General features: G+C 43.9%; 1 pseudogene; it reads right to left on the reverse strand.

The window, feature by feature from the left end:
- LOC117861540 (fatty acyl-CoA reductase 1-like) overlaps positions 1-23175 on the reverse strand; it is a 52989-nt pseudogene extending 29814 nt beyond the window's left edge.
- Positions 23176-24257: the final 1082 nt, after the last annotated feature.

Here is a 24257-nt window from a genome sequence, read left to right on the forward strand (position 1 = left end):
CATGAACTCCGACTAGGGACAACTTTAGAATAACCATACAAGTAAAGAGTTTCACATACAATTCACATAATTGCAAATCAATTCAAGGAGCCTTTAATGGATATTCAAGGAACACAATATAAATCATGGATACAAATGGAATATCATCATCTCTATGATTGCCTCTAGGGCATACCTCCAACAAAACTTGCGGACTAGCCCCTAGGTCTAGGGTTTAATCGTGTAAAGGTCCCGGGTTTTAACACTAAAGCCCCTGGTTCATCTTTCCCAAAAACAATTGGGTCCTCAGGCGCAAGGGCGGCGGCGGCGAGTAAAATCCTGGCGATGCGCCGGCGACCTTAGGACGGTGAGTGGCCGGGAGGGCTTACGGGCTCACCCTGGTCCGGTTTGAAGCGGTTGGGGGTGACGGGGAGGCTTGGCCGGGGCAGAACGGTGAAAGGCGGGAAGCTTTGGGTGGCGGCGAGGTCCGGCGGTGTTCCGGCTGTTGGGATACGAGGTAGGCTACGCTAGCGCAAAACAAAATTTTTCTACTGCGTAAACCAGGAAAACTGCCATATATGGATCATGGGATTACCACTCGACGCACTGGTGCGGAAGATGTAGAATCGCGTCAGGGCAGCGAAGTCGACCAGCATAGTCGGACACGTAGTCGATCACGTTGACGTCAAGTAGCTCCTAAGCAGCTCGTCCACGTGCAGCAAGGTCGTCCTCGTGCCGCGGCTCGTCGGCAGCTCGTCGTCGGCTCGTTGTGGCTCATCGGCGGCTCGTTGTGGCTCGTCCAAGTGCTGCAGGTGCAACACCTCCAAGATATCTACACGTGTAGGAAGGAAGTGTCGTAAGCCGGACTGCTAGGTCCGCGAGTTGCAACAAGGTGAGGGCGTGGGAGGCACGGCAGATGTGTTTTCGACCAAAGGATGAAACCCTAGGGCACCCCACCCCTCTATTTATAGAGGTTCCTGACAGGTCTCTTGGTTCGAGGCCCATTAGTACTTCTAAACCTAATCCAGCTCGGATCATATCCAAATTGGGCTTCCAGCCCCTTAAGTGCGTGACCCTATGGGTTCGGATACATGTAGACATGGCCCGAGTACTCCTACTCGACCCAATAGTCGGTAGAAGCCTCTAGCAAGACGTGCCAACTCCTATACGAACACGAAGATCATATCAGACGAATCGTTACAACATCATGTACATGCTATTCCCTTTGCCTCGCGATATTTGGTCTAGCTTCAAGCCGACCGCTCTTTCTCGATCCTGTGATTCGGAATCCCTTTGTACGTTAACTCTTAACCATATGTAGCATGGCCATGCATTTCCGGATCCGATCACTCGAGGGGCCCAGAGATATCACTCTCAATCAGAGAGGGGCAAATCCCATCTTGATTGACCATGCCTCACAGCATGCTTCCTGATAAACCCAAAAGCTACCTTTTTAAGTACCCTATTACAATGTAGCGTTTGATAGCCCGTAAGTAAGTCGATCCACATCTTGAGTACATGCGACAATCTCAGGTCTAAGGACAAAGTGTACATATTGTGTAAAGAGAGAACTACATCTCATGTTGGGTCAGTCCTAGCACAGGTCTCTACATATGCCTACATTATTAGTTTGACATCTCCATGTTCATGACTTGTGAAACATAGTCATCAACTAATACATGTACTAGTCTAATATTCATGTGTGTCCACACATTAACTCCAACTAGGGACAACTTTTAGAATAACCATACAAGTAAAGAGTTCCACATACAATTCACATAATTGCAGATTAATTCAAGTAGCATTTAATGGATATTCAATGAACACAATATACAAATCATGGATACAATCAGATACCATCATCTCTATGATTGCCTCTAGGGCATACCTCCAACACCGGCGGCGGTGGTGCTTCTCGCGGGCAACAAGCAAGCTCTAGAGCTGCACGAGAGGTTGGTGAAGCGGCTGGTGGTGTTGGCAAGGTGCAGGGTCGGGCGGAAGGGGGAGCTCCACGGAGAGCTCAGGCGGTGGCACGGGGAGTGGAAACAGGGAAGGCGCGGCGAGGTTTGGGCGAGCGGGGAAGGGGGCACCGGCGGTGCTGGGTTCCTATTTATAGGGCCAGGGCAGAGTGGCGAATGAGGTAGGGTTGTGGCTCTGGCAGGCGAGACTAGAGGGAAGCCGAGCGTTGCTGTGGTCATTAATGGCGACAGCGCCATAGGCGGACAGGCGAAAGGGAAGGAGCACGACAGGCGAGGTGACATTGTGAGCGACGCGAAGCAAGCGTGCGTGGGGCAAGCGGCTCTACTGGGGCACGCTACTGGCGAGGCGGGGGAGGAGCTGTCATGGCCTACGCGGTGGTTGGTGGAGGCGGCAGCATTGCGGGGCGTGCGCATGGGCAGCATGACCGGGGTTTGACGGGAGGGCTGGAAGGCATTGGGGCGCGCGGTCGGAGATCCGGGTGGGGCGGATGCGCGTGCGAGCAGAGGCGGCACTGGTGCGGCAGCAGCCTGCTTCGGCTGCGGAGTGGCCGGGGCAGTGGCGGAGCTACGGGGAGCGCGCCTGGCGCGGTTGGCGAGGCCTCGGGTGAGATGAGACGGGGCGGAGGGGCTGCAGGGCGTCACTGCTCGCGAGTGGGGGAACAGGCACGTCGATCCATCTTATTGCGACCGGCGACTGGGCAAGGCGGCGCTTGCCGGTGAGGCCACGCCACGCGGCGGCGGCGCTCGGGAGCGTGATGCATGCGTGCTCGGGCGCGCTCTGGCCGACGGATGCGCGGGATCTTTTGCCAGGCCCGTCTTCGAGCCTCTTGATCTCCCGATTTTCAAACCGCACCACGTTGACTCCCTTTACAAAAGTTGTAGTACATAGACCAAAGTCCAACTTTTGTAATTTGACCGAGTTCAAAATCGTGGTGAATTTGGAGATTCAAAACTCCAAAGTTTGGAGGAACACCGGTTTTCCAGACTTTGGCGAAAAACGGCAGCTTTGACTGGTTTTCAGGGTTCTGGGCTGACTTGAGCTACACTTTTGGAAAGATTCGGAGGTGAATTGGACCAAGGTCCAATTAACAAAGTTGCTGTAGAAACTCAGTTCTCAAACTCTTATAAAGGGAGTTTCCATTGTTCTATTCAACTTTTAAGAGATAAAGCCGCCCTAAAGTGCCAGGTTGGGCTGATCTCCAGACTTAGCCGGAATTGCTAAAGGAGGCTTAGTTGACCAAACTAACTGACTTTGACCTAGATTTCGAAGGTCTTCGGGGTAGATTTGAAACTTTCTCCTTAAAGCAAAGTTGTTAAGGTCCCGAAGCTCTAAAACTTTGGTATAGGTCTCAGATTAAGTTCATATTAGAAATTTCGAAATATAGAGCCCCAAAGTTGGGACCTTGCCTGTTTTAAAACAAAACAACATAGATTGGTATTTCGGGTTTTTGGAGGGCTTCTGCTCAGATCCAAGCAAGACACCGAAAATAAAAATTATTAGGAAAAGTGAGTTCTACAACTCTTAGTTGGACAGATTTTTAAGTTCTTAAGCAAAAATTGGAGCTACGGTTTGGGAAGCATTTTAACCTTGTGAGGGGCAAAAGGGTACTTTCACTTGCCTTCTTGTTGCCAAAGCTCTTCTTTAAGCACTAATGACTCGTTTTAAGATTAAAACATAGCTTATTTAATCTAGGTTGTTACAGACATGTAGTAGAAAACAAAAGCATAGTTCCTAGTTTTCCTTGTAAAGTCTTCCAAAAATGACTAATAAATTTAGCATCACGATCAGAAACAACTGTGTTGGGCATACCATGCAAATGAATAATTTCTCGAAAGAACAAATTAGCAATAAGAGTAGCATCATCAGTTTTATGATATGGTATAAAATATGCCATTATAGAAAATCTATCAACAACCACAAACACACTATCACATCCCTTCCTAGTCCTTAGCAATCCCAACACAAAATGCATAGAAATATCTTCCCAAGGAGCGCTAGGAATAGGTAGAGGCAAATACAAATAGTGTCGATTTAACCGTGACTTAGCCTTTTGACATGTCATGCAACGAGCAACAAATCTCTCCACATCTCTTCTCATCTTTGGTCAAAAGAAATGACCAGCAAGTATGTCCTTCATTTTCTTGACTCCAAAATACCCCATCAAGCCACCTCCATGTGGTTCCTGCAGCAACAACAAACGAACGGAGCTAGCTGGAATGAATAGCTTATTAGCCCTAAAATCAAACCCATCACTAACAAAGAATTTGTTCCATCTTTTCCCATCTTTACAATGCACCAGCACATCTTTAAAATTAGCATCATGAACATATAGTTCTTTAATTGTTTCTAATCCAGAGATTTTATAATCAAGTTGATTCAGCAAGGTATATCTCCTAGACAAAGCATCAGCAATAATACTCTCTTTTCCTTTCTTGTGCTTAATAACATAAGGAGAAGATTCAATAAATTCAACCCACTTAGCATGTCTACAGTTCAATTTTTCTTAACTACTAATATGCTTCAAAAATTCATGATCAGAATGAATAACAAATTCTTTGGGCCACAAGTAATGCCGCCATGTTTCTAATGTGTGAACTAGAGCATACAATTCTTTATCATAAGTAGAATAATTCAGAATAGGCCCACTCAATTTTTCACTAAAATACGCAACAGGTTTACCCTCTTGTAACAAAACACCACCCAATCTAATTCCACTAGCATCACATTCAAGCTCAAAAGTCTTATTAAAATCAGAAAGTTGGAGGAGGGGTGCATGTGTCAACTTATCTTTCAGCATGTTGAAGGAGTTCTCTTGTACTTTGCCCCAACTAAAAGGCACTCCCTTCTTCGTAAGTCATTCAAAGGTGCAGCAATGGTGCTGAAGTCCTTCACAAAACAGCGATAGAAACCAGCAAGTACTAGGAAACTCCGCACCTATGTAGTAGTCTTTGGTACAGGCCATCCCTGTATAGCTTCTACCTTGGCTTGATCAACCTCAATTCACTGTGGACTCACAACATTGGTAAGAAAAGGTACACAATCGGTGCAAAAGGTGAAATTCTCAAGGTTACCAAATAAATGTGCATCTCGTAAAGCATTAAAAACAACACGTAAGTGATCAAGATGTTCATCCATAGATTTGTTGTAAATCAATATATCATCAAAATAGACTCCAACAAATTTTCTAATGAAAGTACGCAAAACCTTATTCATTAATCTCATGAAATTATTAGGTGCATTAGTTAACCCAAAAAGCATGACTAACCAGTCATATAAACCAAATTTAGTTTTGAAAGCAGTTTTCCATTCATCTCCCAATTTTATACGAATCTGGTGGTACCTACTACGCAAATCAACTTTGAAAAAACAAAACAACACCACTCAATTCATCAAGCATATCATCCAAACGTGGAATAGGGTGTCGATACCGAATGGTGATATTATTAATAGCTCTACAATCAACACATACGCCATGTTCCATCTTTCTTAGGCACTAAAATAACCGAAACAATACAAGGGCTAAGAGAGTCATGTACATAACTTTTGTCAAGTAGTTCTTTCACTTGTCGCTGAATTTTTTTCATTTCTTCCGAATTTGTCCTGTATGGTGCACGGTTGGCAAAGATGCACCAGGAATAAGATCAATTTGGTGCTCAATACCTCGTATTGGTGGCAGCCCCACTAGTATCTCACTTGGAAAAATATCAGAATACTCCTACAAAATGTTAGCAACATCAAGGGGCAAAGAATGTTGCATATCATGAATTGAAATTAAAGCATCCTTTCACACCAAAGCATAGGCAACAGAAGTGGAAGCAACCAGTAATATCAGATTTAGTAGCAAGCAAGTAATGTCCTTTCAATCTTATCTCATCTTTCTTACTACTAACAGATTTGGCATTTTTATCGCTCTCAATTTTAGTTTTTGTAGCTTTAGCAACATCATCACGCACAATAGCTTCAGGAGACATAGGAACCAAAACAATTTTCTTATCATGGTGTATGATGGAATATTGATTTGATCTACCATGATGCATACAATTCGTATCAAATTGCCATGGTCTACCTAACAGAATATTTCAAGCTTCCATAGGCACAACATCATATTCAACAACATCATGATATGATCCAATAGCAAAATTAATTCGCACCAATCTAGTTTCCTTAACCTTACCACTTTTAGTACCCTATCTCAGTTGTTACAACTTATTTAACAGATCACGTGCATAGTAAGAAGGAACAAATCTAGCCCGCATGACCTATTTCAAAAGCATCCCAAGTTTGTGGCATGTTATTATGATTTTTCTTAGCATCTTCTATCAACCAAATAGAAGCAAAAGCAGTAAACTAACTAGTAGCAGCCCTAACACGTGTATTTTAAGGAAATTCATGACATGCAAACTTTTGATCAACAATAATTTCCCAAGCAATGTATGCATTAGGATCATATTTACCATCAAAAGGAGGTATCTTAAATTTTATCTTACTAAAAGCATCATCATTATTATGTACCTCGCGTCGCCGGTAACCACCCATACCTCTACGATTATTACATAGCTGTCGGCGATCATGAGCGTCTTGGTCATCTTATTCAGTATCAGCATCCCAATTGTTCTGGACACGCTCATCCTTCTTGTTATCTCCATCATGCCCATTAGTAGTTTTGGCATGCATCTCATCAAAGCACCTCAAAATAGTAGCAAGACTTTTGTCAATACGAGCAACCGATGTCTCCAACCTTGTAAGCTTTGTGTTGGTGGCAAGCTGTGTGGCCTCCAACTACCCAGTCTTGTCATTCGTCACCTGCAAATCATCATAAAGCCCTTCTGTGTACAGCTTCACCTGTCTTTCAAAATGTTGTATGATGCTCTTGGTGCGAGGCGAATGTTGCATACTGCACCAATCTTGGAACCTATCATGGTTAAAAGAATAGTGGAAACAAGAAAACAGGTGATGAAATAAAAGCCCTACAGCTATTAGGATGTAGCTACTGCAAGGCACTCACTCTCAACCTGTTTTACAAGCTCTTACCAATTCTTACCTTGCTCAACAAGAGGGGATAGCAACCAACAAGTCTGCAACCGTGGAACGAAGTGTATCGATACTGCAGCAACAAAACCTGTCAGGCTGTAGTCAAAATATGTGGAGCTGTAGGTGGGCTGAAGCAAGGAAGTACTAGCACCACGTTAGTTACTAAAGCAATCTGAATAATTGTTGAACGGTGGTACTGTGCTAGTCCTAGCCTAGACCGTGCTAGAGGTGCGAGCCTGGACACAAAGGAAATCACAACACACCATCGGGAAACAATAGAGAAGCACAATGAAAACCCCTTTTCTTCCTATTTTCTTTCTTTCTTTTCTTTTTCTTTCTTTTCTATTTTTTTCCTATTTTTTCAGGGGATCCTCAAAACTGATTATATAAACAAAAAGACTTCACAAGAGTCACAAACCACACAAGCTTTCTCTCTCTCTCTCTCTCTCTCTCTCTCTCTCGCTGGAGTAAGCCGAGCCAAAATGTATATGCACAATGTGGAGGAGTCGAGTACAGGTATGGACTGTGCTGCCTTTCTGGAACACTTCAATATATGTAGCACAAGTGCAAACAACAACAATATTTGGTAACTTGGCGCAGCAACCAATTCCAGCTCAAAACCGATTCCAACTCGGTCTTTAACAAGATTAGGACTGCTAATATGGATATGAAGAACTGCTGTGTGATTAATATGGATATGAAGAACAGCAGGCAACACGGCCAAACAACCAACTCAGACTTGAGCTACTAACTGATTCCAACTCAGTCTTTAACAAGATCAGGACTCGATCTCAACCAACCCTAGAACAAGGACGTGCACGGTTAGTCGAGTCCACGTCGAACTTGAACTCCAAACTGCACTCAGATTCGGCCAACAGAGAAATCAAAAGGTAGCACATGGCTGTGACTAGAACGTGATAAGAACTCGAAACTCTAAAGGACTAAAACTAAGACCAGCAACTTGACACAACCGATGCAACCGAAAACTCAACAAGCCCTAACTAAGCAGTGCTAGCAAAGGCTCAAAGGGTTTATAAGATTGCAGGTAAACTAATCTATTGTTTTTTTTGCTTTTTCTGGACTATAGGAAAATGAAAACAGCGAAGGATTGGAAGTCTCTCACTGATAAACCTTGCTCTGATTACTAGCTGATAGGTACCCGCTAGGGTTGATTCCCGATCTTTCGATGAGAGGACGTGGGATAGTTCGATTGGTGGATGTCCTCATCATGTCCCTCCCTGTCAACTGAAGAAAAAGAAACAAAATTTGCAGAGAAAGACGATGTTTGTGATTAGAGTTGCAAACACGGTTCCATGTGTATAGTTACTTATTTTCATTGTGTAACAGCTCTAATCTTTATTAAGATAAGCATGCCATCATATGCATCATTAAGCATTAATCAAGGTTTAGTTTATATTTAAAACTTCCTTGTTGTGGCCTCAATTTTTGGCCTACGGATGGTCCGCCCTTGGTGACCGAATAGTCTGCCATTCAACCACATCGCCAACCAAGCCTCTGCACAACTTTTCAACATGTGCTAATTTTGTACTGTAGATGATCCACCCCTGAGGTGCGGATGGTCCGCCATTCAAACTCAAAAACCATATCGAATTTGTCTAGTTTTGCCAAAAGGATCCGCATTAGATCGGCGGACAGTCCGCCCAACGGTGCCACCGTTAAGTTGTTGCAAGTGAACTGCAACCGGGGGCTGTTTTTGGGTACTTCTTCCCCACGGACGGAGGTGCGGTGGAAAGGGAATAGATGGCCATGGCTTTAGGAAGGGCGCTATTGGTATATAGTGTTAACCTTCTTATTTTGAGTTGTATCGTATGATGAGCGTGATGATAGAACCTTCCGCTGCAAACTCTATGAACTTGTTATATATGTGAACTTGAACCTCTTTATGTAATGTGATGGACTATGTATGGATTCCTGTATGCTGATGATGTTATATTGTTGTGCTTGTGAGGTGTGTATAAATCTTTGGCAATGCTCATGACAAATCTCAAGGATGATTGGAGTTATTCTTATTTAGTTGAGTTGATCAAAAGATGATGACTTGATTAAATGGGTGTAACTTGCAGGTTCCTCACACATTGTGTCATTAATTGTTTCTTCTCTATATAGTTACTTGTGAATTGTGATAGAAGACATGCAATGTCAACTGGAGTGAATCTTTTGGTGGATGCATGACTGTGAAAGGGTTGCTAGATATTGGCATGTATATAAAAAAATACTCTGATGTGTAGAGGGAATAATAGATAGTTTGTATGATGCTCCTCTCTTTGCTACAATAATATGATCAAAATGTTTTTTTACTTGTAAGCATATTTTGAAAATTTTACTTGATCTTGAGGAATATATAGGCAATGCATTGTGAAGGGACCGTGACACCCTAAGAGGGGGATGAATTGGGTGTTCTTAAAATCTAAGGCTCCAAGCACATATAAAAACCTATTTCAATTTCGATCTAGATGTGCACTAGGTTTTTCTATGTGTTTCTATCTCTACCGTAAAAGAGTTTTGCACCCTAAGTTACAATCCTATGAACTACACATGGAAATTTTAGGAAAGGTAAACGTGGAAAGTAAGTGCAATAAGAAATGCGGAAGGTAAATGAGGTAGAGAAGGCAAACTCCCGGCGTGGCAACATGGTGATTTTTACCGAGGTATCATAAAGCAAAGTTTTCCACTAGTCCTCGTTGTTGGAGCCCCTCTCAAAGGGAATGTCCGCACAAGGGCATAAACTCCCCGATCAAGTAACTTCATAGGATAGCCGGTGGGCCTTCCCCACACGCAAGTGGGTTGCCACCTAGCCTCTCCCGGATGCTCCTTGCCTTTCTTCACTTGGTAGAGCTTCGGCGAAATGCCGAGAGCCTCTCCTCCCTCTCACAAGCACCGGCGCCCACTCCACAAATGCAGTTGGAGGGTCTCGCAAGCTTACAAGCCCCAGATTTACAACTCTTGGTGCGCGCAAGCCCCAAAACAAAGGAGGTGTGCAAACCTCACCTAACTCTAGGTTAAACCCTAAAGCAATGCGCTAAAAGGCCTAAACTAGCACTAACCAAGACCTAAGTCTTATGCTAATTGTCTTAATCTTCTCTTTAGCACTTTGGTGGATAGAGCACTTGTGTGTATGTGAGAACCAAGCCTATAGCTTCTCCAAGCTCTAACACCCCTCAAATACTCGGATAATGGAATATATATAGCCCCAACTCCAAGAACTAGCCATTACATAGCCATTGTAACTTTCTGCGTACCACCGACTCATTCAATGCCTTGATCAATGTACCCACCGTATGAATCGGTAAGGCCCAAATTATACTCCAAAACTTACAGAGCTGATTTTGAGGTGATGCTGAGCCGAGCCGACAATCACCGACTGATTCGGTGATGGTTACTGTAGCCACCATATGAATCGGTGGTAACATACATGCTTGATCCTGCCACTGTTCTGTGGTCACTGACTGAATCGGTGATGGTCATTGTTCCCATCGAATGGTAACAGTGCATGCTTGACCCTACCATTGTCCAGTGGTCACCAACTGAATCGGTGATGGTCACTATTCCCATCGAATGACTCGATGGTAACAGTGCACTGTAACACCCTGTCCTCCAAAGCTGCACCGCCCAGGCCTTCTAAGGGGTGGGCACACTTACACATAGAAATCTACTTACACTTTCGTCCTTGCTTCGTGTAAAAGGGTTAACCTGAAGGTGTTATGACTAGAAGACAGAGGCTTATAAGTTGGCCCACCCTTGCTCAACTAGCAAGGTGGTACTAAACAGGCGCACTTGTGCTGATGGACCACTACTGGCCAACCAAATTGGGTCGGGCATCACATACACCCCCCTCAAAGAACCCGACGTCCTCGTCGGTCCAACTCACCTACACTTGGGCACATGTCTAGGAATGTTCCCTCTTAGCGCATGACCATACGTCTAGTGCCGGCACCATATGCCATGCCATGTGTCCCATCCAGAGCCCACACGCGTCATGCGCCATATGCCCGCACACTGATCCTTACGCGCAACTGTGAGGGTCGGCTTTAATACCACTTGTAACACCCCGTCCTCCAAAGATGCACTGTCCAGCCCTTCTGAGGGGCGGGCACGTGTACACATAGCACCATACTTACACTTTCGTTCTTGCTTCGTGTAAAAGAATTAACCCAAAGGTGTTATGGATGGAAGACAAAGGCTTAAAAGTTGGCTCCACCCTTACTCAACTACCAAGGTGGTACTAACACATGCACACCTATGCTCATGGGCCACTACTGGGCCAACCAAATTGGGCCGAGCGTCACATGCCTGTGGTCATCGACTGAATCAGTGACACTTCCTGTTCCCAGAGTATGAGTCGGTGGAATGTGTCGGTGCACATTTCCAGCAGGATTCGCTTCAAATCTTCATGTGTCCTTGTCCCGATTTCATTACCATCATTTGTACTATCATTTGGATGCCATAGAATTCTTCTAAGTCTTTATTTTTCTTCTCATTTTGATGGTTTTGTAAATTATCCTTGGGACTGTTGGGATACGAGGTAGGCTACACTAGCGCAAATCAAAATTTCTACCGCGTATAACCAGGAAGAACTGCCGTATAAGGATCACGGGATTACCACTCGACGCACTACTGGTGCGGAAGATGTAGATATGCGTCGGTGCAGTGAAGACGATCACGTAGTCGTACGTAGTCGATCACGTCCAGCAGCTCCTCAGCAGCTCGTCCACGTGCAGCAAGATCGCCTCCGGTACCGCGGCTCGTCGTGGCTCGTCGGCGGCTTGTCGGTGGCTCGTCCAAGTGCTGCAGGCGCAACACCTCCAAGGTATCCACACGTGCGGGAAGGAAGCGTCGCAAGCCGGACTGCTAGATCCGCGAGTTGCAACAGGCGAGGGCGTGGGAGGCGCGGCAGGTGTGTTTCGCCAAAAGGTGTAAACCCTAGGGCGCCCCCACCCCTCTATTTATAGAGGTTCCTGATGGGCCTCTGGATCCGAGGCCCATTAGTACTCCTAAACCTAATCCAACTCGGATCAGATCCGAATTGGGCTTCCAGCCCCTTAAGTGTGTGACCCTATGGGTTCGGATACGTATAGACATGGCCCGAGTACTCCTACTCGGCCCAATAGTCGGTAGCGGCCTCTAGCAAGACGTGCCAACTCCTATACGCACACGAAGATCATATCAGACGAACCATCACAACATAATATACATGCTATTCCCTTTGCCTCACGATATTTGGTCTAGCTTCAAGCCGACCGCTCTTTCTCGATCCTGTGATTCGGAATCCCTTTGTAGGTTAACTCTTAACCGTACGTAGCATGGCCATGCATTTTCGGATCCGATCACTCGAGGGGCCCAGAGATATCACTCTCAATCAGAGAGGGGCAAATCCCATCTTGATGGACCATGTCTCATAGCATGCTTCTTGACAAACCCGAAAGCTACCTTTATAACTACCCTGTTACGGCGTAGCGTTTGATAGCCCCTAAGTAGGTCGATCCACATCTAGAATACATGCGACAATCTCAGGTCTAAGGACAAAGCGTATATGTTGTTTAAAGAGAGAACTACTTCTCGTGTTGGGTCAGTCCTAACACATGTCTCCACATGTGTCCACATTATTAGTTCAACATCTCCATGTCCATGACTTGTGAAACATAGTCATCAACTAATACATGTGCTAGTCTAATATTCATGTGTGTCCTCACATGAACTCCGACTAGGGACAACTTTAGAATAACCATACAAGTAAAGAGTTTCACATACAATTCACATAATTGCAAATCAATTCAAGTAGCCTTTAATGGATATTCAATGAACACAATATACAAATCATGGATACAAATGGAATATCATCATCTCTATGATTGCCTCTAGGGCATACCTCCAACAGTCTCCCACTTGCACTAGAGTCAATCTAGAAGGTACCTAATACCCATAGCTCTTACATGCGCATCATGCTTAGCCTGCGGGAGTGGTTTTGTCAACGGATCAGAAATGTTCAGATCCGTGTGTATTTTGCATATCTTGATCTCACCCCGGTTAACGAAGTCTCGAATGAGATGAAATCGCCGCATTACGTGTTTGTTCTTCTGGTGGTTCCTTGGCTCCTTTGCTTGCGCAATTGCCCCATTGTTATCACAGTAGAGATTCAATGGGCTGGACGCATTCGGGAACACACCAAGCTCAATGAGGAAATTCCTTATCCAAACACCTTCCTTCGCGGCTTCCGAAGCCGCGATGTACTCGGCTTCTGTCATAGAATCGGCCACCGTCTCCTGCTTGGAACTCTTCCAACTAACAGCACCACCATTTAGCGTGAACACAAATCCTGATTGTGACTTTGAATCATCTCTGTCGGTTTGGAAACTAGCATCGGTGTAACCTGTTACAACGAGCTCCTCCTGACCTCCATAGACGAGGAACATATCTTTAGTCCTTCTCAAGTACTTAAGAATGTTTTTCATCGCTGTCCAGTGACTCTCACCTGGATCAGATTGGTGTCTGGTTGTCATACTTAGCGCATATGAAACATCTGGGTGAGTACTTATCATTGCATACATGATAGATCAGATAGCCGAGGCATATGGCACTCTACTCATGCGATCCCGCTCATCAGCAGTCGAAGGACACTGAGTCTTGCTGAGATGTATGCCATGTGACATAGGCAAGAACCCTTTCTTTGCCTCTTCCATGCTGAACCGCTTCAACACTTTGTCAATATAATAATCTTGGCTCAGACCTATAAGCCTTCTTGATCTATCTCTATAGATCTTAATCCCCAGAATATATGCCGCTTCCCCTAAGTCCTTCATCGAAAAACTATTTTTCAGTGAAGTCTTTACGGACTCAAGCATAGGAATGTTATTTCCAATCAGTAATATGTCATCCACATATAAGATTAGAAATACTACAGAGCTCCCACTAACCTTCTTGTAAACACAAGACTCTTCTTCGTTCTTGGTGAAGTCAAACCCTTTGACCACTTCATCAAAACGAATGTTCCAACTCCTAGATACTTGCTTCAATCCATAAATGGATCTCTGAAGCTTGCATACCTTTCCAGCATTTTTCGGATCGACAAAACCCTCGGGCTGTATCATATACACGTCCTTAGCTAGGTTTCCATTTAGGAAAGCTGTCTTGACATCCATCTGCCATATCTCATAATCGAAATATGCAGCTATAGCTAGAATAATCCGAATGGACTTAAGCATCACTATGGGTGAGAAGGTCTCGTCGTAGTCAACTCCTTGAACTTGTCGAAAACCTTTTGCGACAAGTCGTGCTTGATAGATGTGAACATTTCCATCCATGTCCTTTTTCTTCTTATAGATCCACTTGCACTCTATGGCTTTAACACCATCAGGCGGGTCAACCAAGTTCCAAACTTGATTGTCTCCCATGGACTCTATTTCGGATTGCATGGCACTCTGCCATTTTTCGGAGTCTGGGTCCATCATTGCTTCTGCATATGTCGCAGGCTCATCATTGTCCAACAATAATATTTCTCGCATTTCGCGGAGCCTTGCTGACCTTCGTGGTTGTGGCGGTGCTTCTCTTGCCATGGGTATCTCAACTTGTTCTGCTACGTTAGCATCACTCATTGATTCTTGCCCGATTGGCTCATCTTGAACTTCTTCAAGATGCACTGTCTTTCCACTCTTTTCTCCTTTGAGAAACTCTTTCTCTAGGAAAACCCCGTTCCGAGCGACAAACACTTTGCCTTCTGATCGGTTGTAGAAATAATATCCCAAAGTTTCCTTTGGATATCCCACGAAAATGCACTAATCCGACTTGGGTGTGATCTTGTCCGACTGAAGTCGCTTGACAAACACTTCACATCCCCAAATCTTTAGAAAAGACAAACTAGGAACCTTTCCAGTCCATATCTCATATGGTGTCTTAACTACGGATTTAGATGGTACCCTATTAAGTGTGAAAGCTGCTGTTTCTAGAGCGTATCCCCAAAATGACAACGGTAGGTCCGACTGGCTCATCATTGATCGAACCATGTCTAACAAAGTTCGATTACGTCGCTCGGACACACCGTTTCTCTGAGGTGTTCCAGGCGGCGTAAGTTGTGGAACAATTCCGCAACTCTTTAGATGATTGCTAAACTCGTGGCTCAAATACTCGCCTCCACGATCAGATCGTAAGGCCTTAATTTTCTTGCCACGCTGATTTTCAACTTCATTCTGAAATTCCTTAAACTTTTCAAAGGTTTCAGACTTGTGCCTCATCAAGTAGACATAGCCATATCTACTAAAATCATCAGTGAAAGTTATGAAGTATTGGAATCCTCCTCTAGCCGTCGTGCTCATTGGTCCGCATACATCACTATGTACAAGTTCCAACAAGTCTACTGCTCTCTCAGGAAATCCTGTGAAAGGCGTCTTGGTCATCTTGCCTAGCAAGCAAGCCTCGCATGTCTCGTATGATTCAAAATCAAACGAAGTTAGAAGTCCATCAGAATGGAGCTTCTTCATGCGCTTTTCACTTATATGACCCAAACGACAATGCCACAAGTAGGTAGGACTTAAATCATTAGGCCGAGGCCTTTTAGCACTTATATTACAGACAGGTGAACCATCAAGATTTAAAACAAACAATCCATTCACAATGGGTGCAAAAGCCATAAACATATTATTCTTAGAGATCACACAACCATTGTTTTCACTCGCAAATGAATAACCATCCTTCATCAAGCATGAAGGAGATAAAATATTTCGACTTAAACTAGGAACAAAATAACAATTATTCAACTCCATAATAAATCCTGACGAGAGGTGGAGTTGCATCGTCCTGACGGTCAAAGCAGCAACTCTTGCATTATTGCCCACGCGGAAATCAACTTCTCCTCTTTCCACGCTTCTACTTCTTATCATTCCCTGCATCGAATTGCAAATATGAGCAACCGATCCGGTATCAAATACCCAAGAATTAATAATTGTATCAGCGAGAAATATGTTGTCTATAACATTAACAACAAGCGTACCTGAGGTAGAAGTACTCTTACTTCTGCCGTTCTTCAACGAAGCTAGGTACTGCTTGCAGTTTCTCTTCCAGTGACCAAGTTCATGACAGTAAAAGCACTCTTTATCTGGAGCAGGTCCAGCTTTAGCCTTGGGCGCTGGGTTTGGCTTGGACACTCCAGCCTTGCCCTTCTTCTTCCAAGAATTGCCCTTCTTCTTAAAGGTAGGCTTGTTCTGTACAGCCATCACATGGCTGGTACTAGCGCTTTTCTTAATGTCTACCTCTGCTGTCTTGAGCATACCACACAGTTCATTCAGACCCTTCTCCGTCCCATGCATATGGTAGTTCGAGATGAAGTTCCCATAGCTAGGCGGAAGAGATGAAAGAATGAAGTCAATGGCCAACTCTTTGCCCATTGGGAAGCCCAGCTTCTCCAATCGCTGAGTGTAACCAACCATCTTGATTACATGTGGTCCTACTACTGCGCCTTCTGCTAACTTGCACTCCAGAAAGGCTTTGGACACATTGAACCTTTCGGTCCTAGCCTGTGTCTGGAACATGTCCTTGAGCGCCACGATCATATTGTGTGCCTCATGATTTGTCTCGAACTGCATCTGCAGCTCGGGCTCCATGCAAGCAAGCATAAGGCAGCTTACCTCAAGATTAGCATCAAATGCCTTCTTGTAAGCAGCCTTAACGGCAGCAGATGCATCATCAGCAGGTACTGGTGGTAGTGGGGTGTCTAGAACATCTTCCTTTTTCTCAGCCCTGAGAACAATTCTCAGGTTACGGATCCAATCCGAGTAGTTTGTTCCATTCAACTTGTCCTTCTCAAGGACCGAACGCAAAGCAAACAATGCGGTGGTGTTGCTAGGTGCCATTTAATCTACAACAAAAGTAATGAAAAATACACTAAGACAAACGTATCCATGATAGAGCAAATTACATAAACTATTTTAACAGAATCTACTCCCACTAAAATCAATATCCCTCTATTGAAACTTAGTGATTCAGGATCCACAACTAACAAGTCCACTAGTGAGCTTTAGCATCACCGCTAGCAAACGAGGTAGATCGGTAAGCAACTTTTGCTAATCATATCACATATGACTCCTGTTGTTGGGTGACATCTCTATGTCTCGGCGCCCAACCTTTATGCCCCAAGGTCCTTAACCGTTAAGATAACCTCGTTAAGCAAACCAACCCTTATGCGTGTAAGTGTCCGACACAGACCCGTCTAGTCAAGGAAAACTAGTGGCACCCTAATTTCATAGACCCACCACTAATTGTACAAGACATGGGACGGTGCAAGTTTTAGTTGGGAGGGCATACTAACTTAAACTTTGTGAGGGATCGTTCTACTTCTAACATCACAACATGCAGAAAGTAAAACATAAACAGAATAGCATTCACACAGTTGTGACACAGTATGGCCCGTTTTCATATGGTGATCTCCATCTCCATAGAACCTGTTCACCATGGTGATCTCCATCTCCATGTTCCATGTGCGCCATCCTCCTGGTGATGAGTCCTCCAAGAACTAGAGCATGCTATTATGCCTAATAGCTAGTAAAGAATCTAGTAATGAAGATTACATAGTTGCTCGGATCATCACAGATTGGTACGCAGACCATTAAATACAATAAAGTGACAACACATATGGCTCCTGCCGTGTTGCCGTACGCGCGACACGTAGGTCACGAATGAGTTACACACATGCATCACATACACAATGGGGCCATACTGATCACAAGATACATACATACATCCTGCAAAACAGAGTTAGGCGTCCTAACGTTCCAAACTTTGGAGGCCCGAAACTCCATCTTCCAAGCCGAATTTGGGGAATCTAATTTTGTCGAAAACGGCGAAGCGGTTGAATTTCATGTGTAACTTTTTCTGTAGATCAATTTTCATATAAAAATTGCCCCGATCCGAGATCGTACCGAAAAGTTACGGCTGATTTACCGAAGCATACGCATACGGCAAAATCCCGACCCCGGCAGTAGATCCTATCTACTATTGCACATCTAATGCGCCTGGCGTATGACCCTGGATCTCGATTCGACCAATCATATTGATCTTCGCTCACTGCAACTGGATTTACGTGTATCACTTAACTCCGATGGTGGAAACCGACCGGTAGGAGTATGTCGTTACACTACCATTGCAGCAAGGGCACGGAATCAGGACATAGATCAAACAGAGAACTCGCATATCTCCATATGCACACATCCCGAATCCAAAACTAAGCAGCTACGGCTCTGATACCACTGTTGGGATACGAGGTAGGCTACACTAGCGCAAATCAAAATTTCTACCGCAAATAACCAGGAAAAACTGCCGTATAAGGATCACGGGATTACCACTCGACGCACTACTGGTGCGGAAGATGTAGATTTACGTCGGTGCAGTGAAGACGATCACGTAGTCGTACGTAGTCGATCAACGTAGTCGTACGTAGTCGATCACGTCCAGCAGCTCCTCAGCAGCTTGTCCACGTGCAGCAAAATCGCCTCCGGTACCGCGGCTCGTCGTCGGCTCGTCGTGGCTCGTCGGCGGCTCGTCCAAGTGCTGCAGGCGCAACACCTCCAAGGTATCCACACGTGCAGGGAGGAAGCGTCGCAAGCCGGACTGCTAGATCCGCGAGTTGCAACAGGCGAGGGCATGGGAGGCGCGGCAAGTGTGTTCTGCCAAAAGGTTTAAACCCTAGGGCGCCCCCACCCCTCTATTTATAGAGGTTCCTGATGGGCCTCTGGATCCGAGGCCCATTAGTACTCCTAAACCTAATCGAACTCGGATCAGATCCGAATTGGGCTTCCAGCCCCTTAAGTGTGTGACCCTATGGGTTCGGATACGTATAGACATGGCCCGAGTACTCCTACTCGGCCCAATAGTCGGTAGCGGCCTCTAGCAAGACGTGCCAACTCCTATACGCACACGAAGATCATATCAGACGAACCATCACAACATAATATACATGCTATTCCCTTTGCCTCACGATATTTGGTCTAGCTTCAAGCCGACCGCTCTTTCTCGATCCTGTGATTCGGAATCCCTTTGTAGGTTAACTCTTAACCGTACGTAGCATGGCCATGCATTTTCGGATCCGATCACTCGAGGGGCCCAGAGATATCACTCTCAATCAGAGAGGGGCAAATCCCATCTTGATGGACCATGTCTCATAGCATGCTTCTTGACAAACCCGAAAGCTACCTTTATAACTACCCTGTTACGGCGTAGCGTTTGATAGCCCCTAAGTAGGTCGATCCACATCTAGAATACATGCGACAATCTCAGGTCTAAGGACAAAGTGTATATGTTGTTTAAAGAGAGAACTACTTCTCGTGTTGGGTCAGTCCTAACACATGTCTCCACATGTGTCCACATTATTAGTTCAACATCTCCATGTCCATGACTTGTGAAACATAGTCATCAACTAATACATGTGCTAGTCTAATATTCATGTGTGTCCTCACATGAACTCCGACTAGGGACAACTTTAGAATAACCATACAAGTAAAGAGTTTCACATACAATTCACATAATTGCAAATCAATTCAAGTAGCCTTTAATGGATATTCAATGAACACAATATACAAATCATGGATACAAATGGAATATCATCATCTCTATGATTGCTTCTAGGGCATACCTCCAACAGTGACCTATAAAACACTTACAAACACATTAGTCCAAATGATTACGTTGTCATTAATCCCAAAATCATTATGGCCTAGGGCCATTTTCCTTTACAATCTCCCCCTTTTTGTTGATTGATGACAACACAATCAATGCAAGACATAATATAAAAATTAAGTGCAACTACTTGGTTGGATGCTATGCAAGAGCAAGAATCATATACTAATTGAAATATGCAGTGAGTATCAAATTGAAGTAAACCATAGCTTGCTCTTACCAATTTGAAAACTAATTTGAAATCCCCCTCATGTGGTCATGTGGTCATAAGGCTCCCCCTTATTCCAATGCCACTTTTCTCCCTTTCTTGGACCAAATTCTTGCAATCTCCCTCAAGCTTGAAATGTACAATCTCCCCTGCACTACTTGAGGTTTTTGCTTTCTTGCATGCTTCCCCTTAAGAGCGGCTCCCCCTTCAAGGTCCATTTGCTTTGGTCGCTAAAATTCTCCCCATTTGGAATCAAACACCGAAAAAGGAAGACATTAAAAGCACAAGGGAGAGTTTTCATAGATCATGATCTTTTGGATGTGGAAGGAAAACAATATCATGAGCATGAAACTCATATAACATAGACTAAACTCCTCCTAAGTTTGTGCATGCATATAGTGGATGGCAAAGCATACGCACAACTAGTCAATTAAGATAATATGAGAATTTTAATCTATATTATGCATGAAGATAGGCAGATAGCTTTAAAAGAAATGAAATGCATGATATCAATGTAGACAAAGATACCAAGTGAACATTTGAGCACCATTTGAAGGATGATGCTTGCATATCTTCGGGGATTGATTTCTTTCAATATGAGACTACACACATGATAAGCTTCCAAACAATGTTAGTCTCAAAATCACAAACCATAAGATAGCTCCCCCTAAATATATGCATACAAGTACTTGAATTACTTATGAGAGACATGCACTAGTCAATAACAACATTGGCAGGTCATCCTATGATTTGGACTTGGCACAAAAGATATGAAATAAGCACTAGTGCCATTTTCCTACAACTAATAAACCATGTAGGTTGCTCATGGGTTAGAGAGAAACACAAGCAACATACCATATGAAATTGCACACTAGGAAATGCAAATGAATTTAAATATGCTCATGCAATTCTAGACAAGTATAGGAACTAGATGCTAATTGAAAGGCATGAAAGGACATCTAGTTACCTAATTACCTTTGGATGATTTGGGTATTATATTCATCAATGATTTACAACTTGATTCAAATCTTGATTAACTTGGTACTTGCATGAAATGCACTTCTCTTGTGGCCAAGTCTCCAAATCCTCCCAAGTCACACGGACTCTAAGTCGCCTTTGGAACCCAAACCTTCTTGGAGCCCTTCATGGTAGTGATGATTTTCTTGGGCACCCAAATGGGTTGATTCCGCTGCTTGCCTTGCTTGTTGATCAAGCGAGCCACCACCTTGTCATCTCTCTTCTTGAGGAGGTATGGTGTTCTATTCTTCTTATCAACCTTTAAGTAAGGCTTAGTGTTGGAGTGGACTTTCTTTTTTTGCTCCCCCTTCTTCTTGTTCTTGCACTCATAGGACTTGTGACTTTCTTGATGGCATGAGTAGCAAGTCACAATTGCACCTTTCTCAAGCTTCTTCACCATCCTAGGACGGTTATCTTGATAAGGTTGTTTCTTGCTCTCATTAGCCTTCTCCTTACCCTTGAGCTTTGTCAAGTCCTTCATGAGACTTTCCACTTCTCGCTTGAACTCATCATTTTCTTAAGCAATGAAATCATCACATGTTTCTACAACAACATTCTTAGCACAAGTCTCATTGCAATATGGTGAGCAAGATTTATCAATTAAATAAATGTAAGAAGTAGAGGTATCCTTTTTAGATTTATTTTGAAAAGGTGTGGATGCCTTGTTAGAGGTAGTTTTAGCTTGTTCAAGGATCTCAATTTTCTTAGTTAGCTCATCATTTTGGTCAATGATCTCATCAAACCTTTCGGCAAATTCTTTATAATTGGATGATGAGCTAGCCAATTTTTCTTTAGCTAATTGCAAAGACTTAAATCTTATGCTAATTGCCTTAATCTTTTCTTTAGCACTTTGGTGGCTAGAGTACCTGTGTGTATGTGAGAACCAAGCCTATAGCTTCTCCACGTTCTAACACCCTTCAAATGTCTGGGCAATGGGGTATATATAGCCTCAACTCCAAGAACTAGCCATTACATAGCCGTTGTAACTTTCTGTGTATCACCAACTCATTCGATGCCTTGGTCATTGTACCCACCTTATGAATCGGTGAGACCCAAATTATACTCCAAAACTTACAGAGCTGATTTTGAGCTGATGTTGAGCCGAGCCGATGATCACTGACTGATTCGGTGATGGTTACTATAGCCACCGTATGAATCGATGGTAACAGTGTACACTTGACCATACACTATGACACTGTCCTATGGTCACCGATTGAATCGGTGATGGTCACTGTTCCTATCAAATGACTCAGTGGTAACAGTACACGTGCCTATCTTAGCTCTGCCTGTGGTCACCGACTAAATCGGTGATAGTTTCTGTTCGTAGAGTATGAGTCAGTGGAATTTGTCAGTGCACATTTCCAGCAGGATTCGCTTCAAATTTTTATGTGTTCTTATCCCGACTTCATTACCATCATTTGTACTATCATTTGGATGCCCTAGAATTCTTATAAGTCTTTCTTTTTCTTCTCATTTTGATGGTTTTGTAAATTATCGTTGGGACCTACAAAACACCTACAAAGGTACATCTCGCAAACATATTAGTTCAAATGACTATATTGTCATTGATCACCAAGATTATTATGATCTATGGCCATTTTCCTTACACGCAGTATTATAATTGATGCACGTATATAGCAATCATTTATTCCAGGAGAAAAAAATCAGACTGGATAGATGTGACTTCAAAAAGTGTGACGGGAAGGGACAACAAAAATCCATTCACCTCCGTTTGAACCCTGTGCTTTGCGGACTCGGCGTCGATGTCTCGAATAAGGGGGAAGAGCTTCTTGACACCAGGCTGAACCCTCAGTATCTTCTCCACGAGCACTACACAACGACCAAAAAACAAAAAAAAATGCTTAGAATCTGAGATGATAACCCTGTGGAAGATTATTGAATGTGTCCGTGAAAAATTGAAAACATACCTTTCCCTAGGAAGCCTGTTGAACCTGTGATCAGGATGCTCTTGCCCCTGAAGTATCCTACAACCCCATCGGCATCCAGTTCACTGATCATCTTTGAGTGTGTGAGTGTGTGGATGCGTATCTCAAAAGTTCTGGAGATTTATGCCTCAATCGTGTCGTTAAAGACTTGTTGGGTGATCAGTAGTCAACCGGTATTGTGATTCTTCAGAGGACGGAATTGGCCATGCGTTTATAGGGAAGAGAAGACAAAAATGTTGTTCAGTTGTGAGCTCTATCTGTCCTGGCTAGACGCTACAAATGGTTTAGGTTATTTATCGGGCCGGCAGCAAATTCTTGCATATTTTTTGTATGTATTCAAAATTTACCCACTTACCTCAATCTCACACAACTGTTAGTGAAGAATGAACGCAAGTTCTCGCAAATTTTTTTTGTATGCATTAAAATTTATTGGGCCTTTCTTATTATTGGATTATTCTCATAATATTGCAAATCATATGGAAGAACTATGAGCCATATGGGAGCACCTTTTTATATCGCACTTTTCCTATCATCTCGTCTACGGCCGTCGACCAAGCCTCGCCCCACCTCCCCATGCCGGCCCAGCTCCCATGCCGCAACCTCGCGCACCCGCTCCAATGCCTGCTCCTGTACAACACCTACCGGTGATTCGGTCCCAAACTGGGTTCCTCTGTCCGGTTCATTCTCTGAACCTCACTACAGCACACTCGTCGATCTCACCGATCCCGGCAAACTACCACAGTGGGTTTGCCGATCCCAACGACTGCCGTGCTGTCACGGTGGGCAAGTTCCAAAGCCCTCATCGACAATGGCACCTGGTGCCTTGTCCCGCGAACCCTCGTCGAAACCCCTCTGAAAATTTTCCACAAAGGTTGAAATAGAGAGTTTATACTATCGACACCAGTAACAAATTCTGTGTTTTTTGAAACAACTTCTATGTTGGAATAGTAAGGAGGACTCAAATGAGGTGGTGAGAGGTCCTGGGATCGAGTCCTACAGATCGCATGTGTCCGTATTTTGTGTGAAAAACGTGTGACACATCAGCATTTGTAGCAATTGCAGTAATCATTAACATCATTAATTGCAAAAGGTCGTAGTGAAACTATTAGGGTTTCATAGAGGTTTCATGCACATTAAATACAGTGACACATCAGCATATGTGATGACATGGCATGATAGTTATGAAGTGAGAGAGGGAAGGAGTTTCATCAGGATGAAACTGTGTATACACTGTTTCCAAGACTATGAAACTTGCATTGGGGGCTATAGAGTTTCATTTCATCTAACCATATCCAATCACATGCCTCACAATTAAATGTCATGGTCATCCTATGAAATCGTGAAATGAAACTATGCACTGGGACTCTCTGTTTCATTCATGAGAATACACCTCATGGGATGATGTGGCATCCTTGGAA

Source organism: Setaria viridis, chromosome 6, assembly GCF_005286985.2.
Source record: "Setaria viridis chromosome 6, Setaria_viridis_v4.0, whole genome shotgun sequence".
Classification (NCBI taxonomy): domain Eukaryota; kingdom Viridiplantae; phylum Streptophyta; class Magnoliopsida; order Poales; family Poaceae; genus Setaria; species Setaria viridis.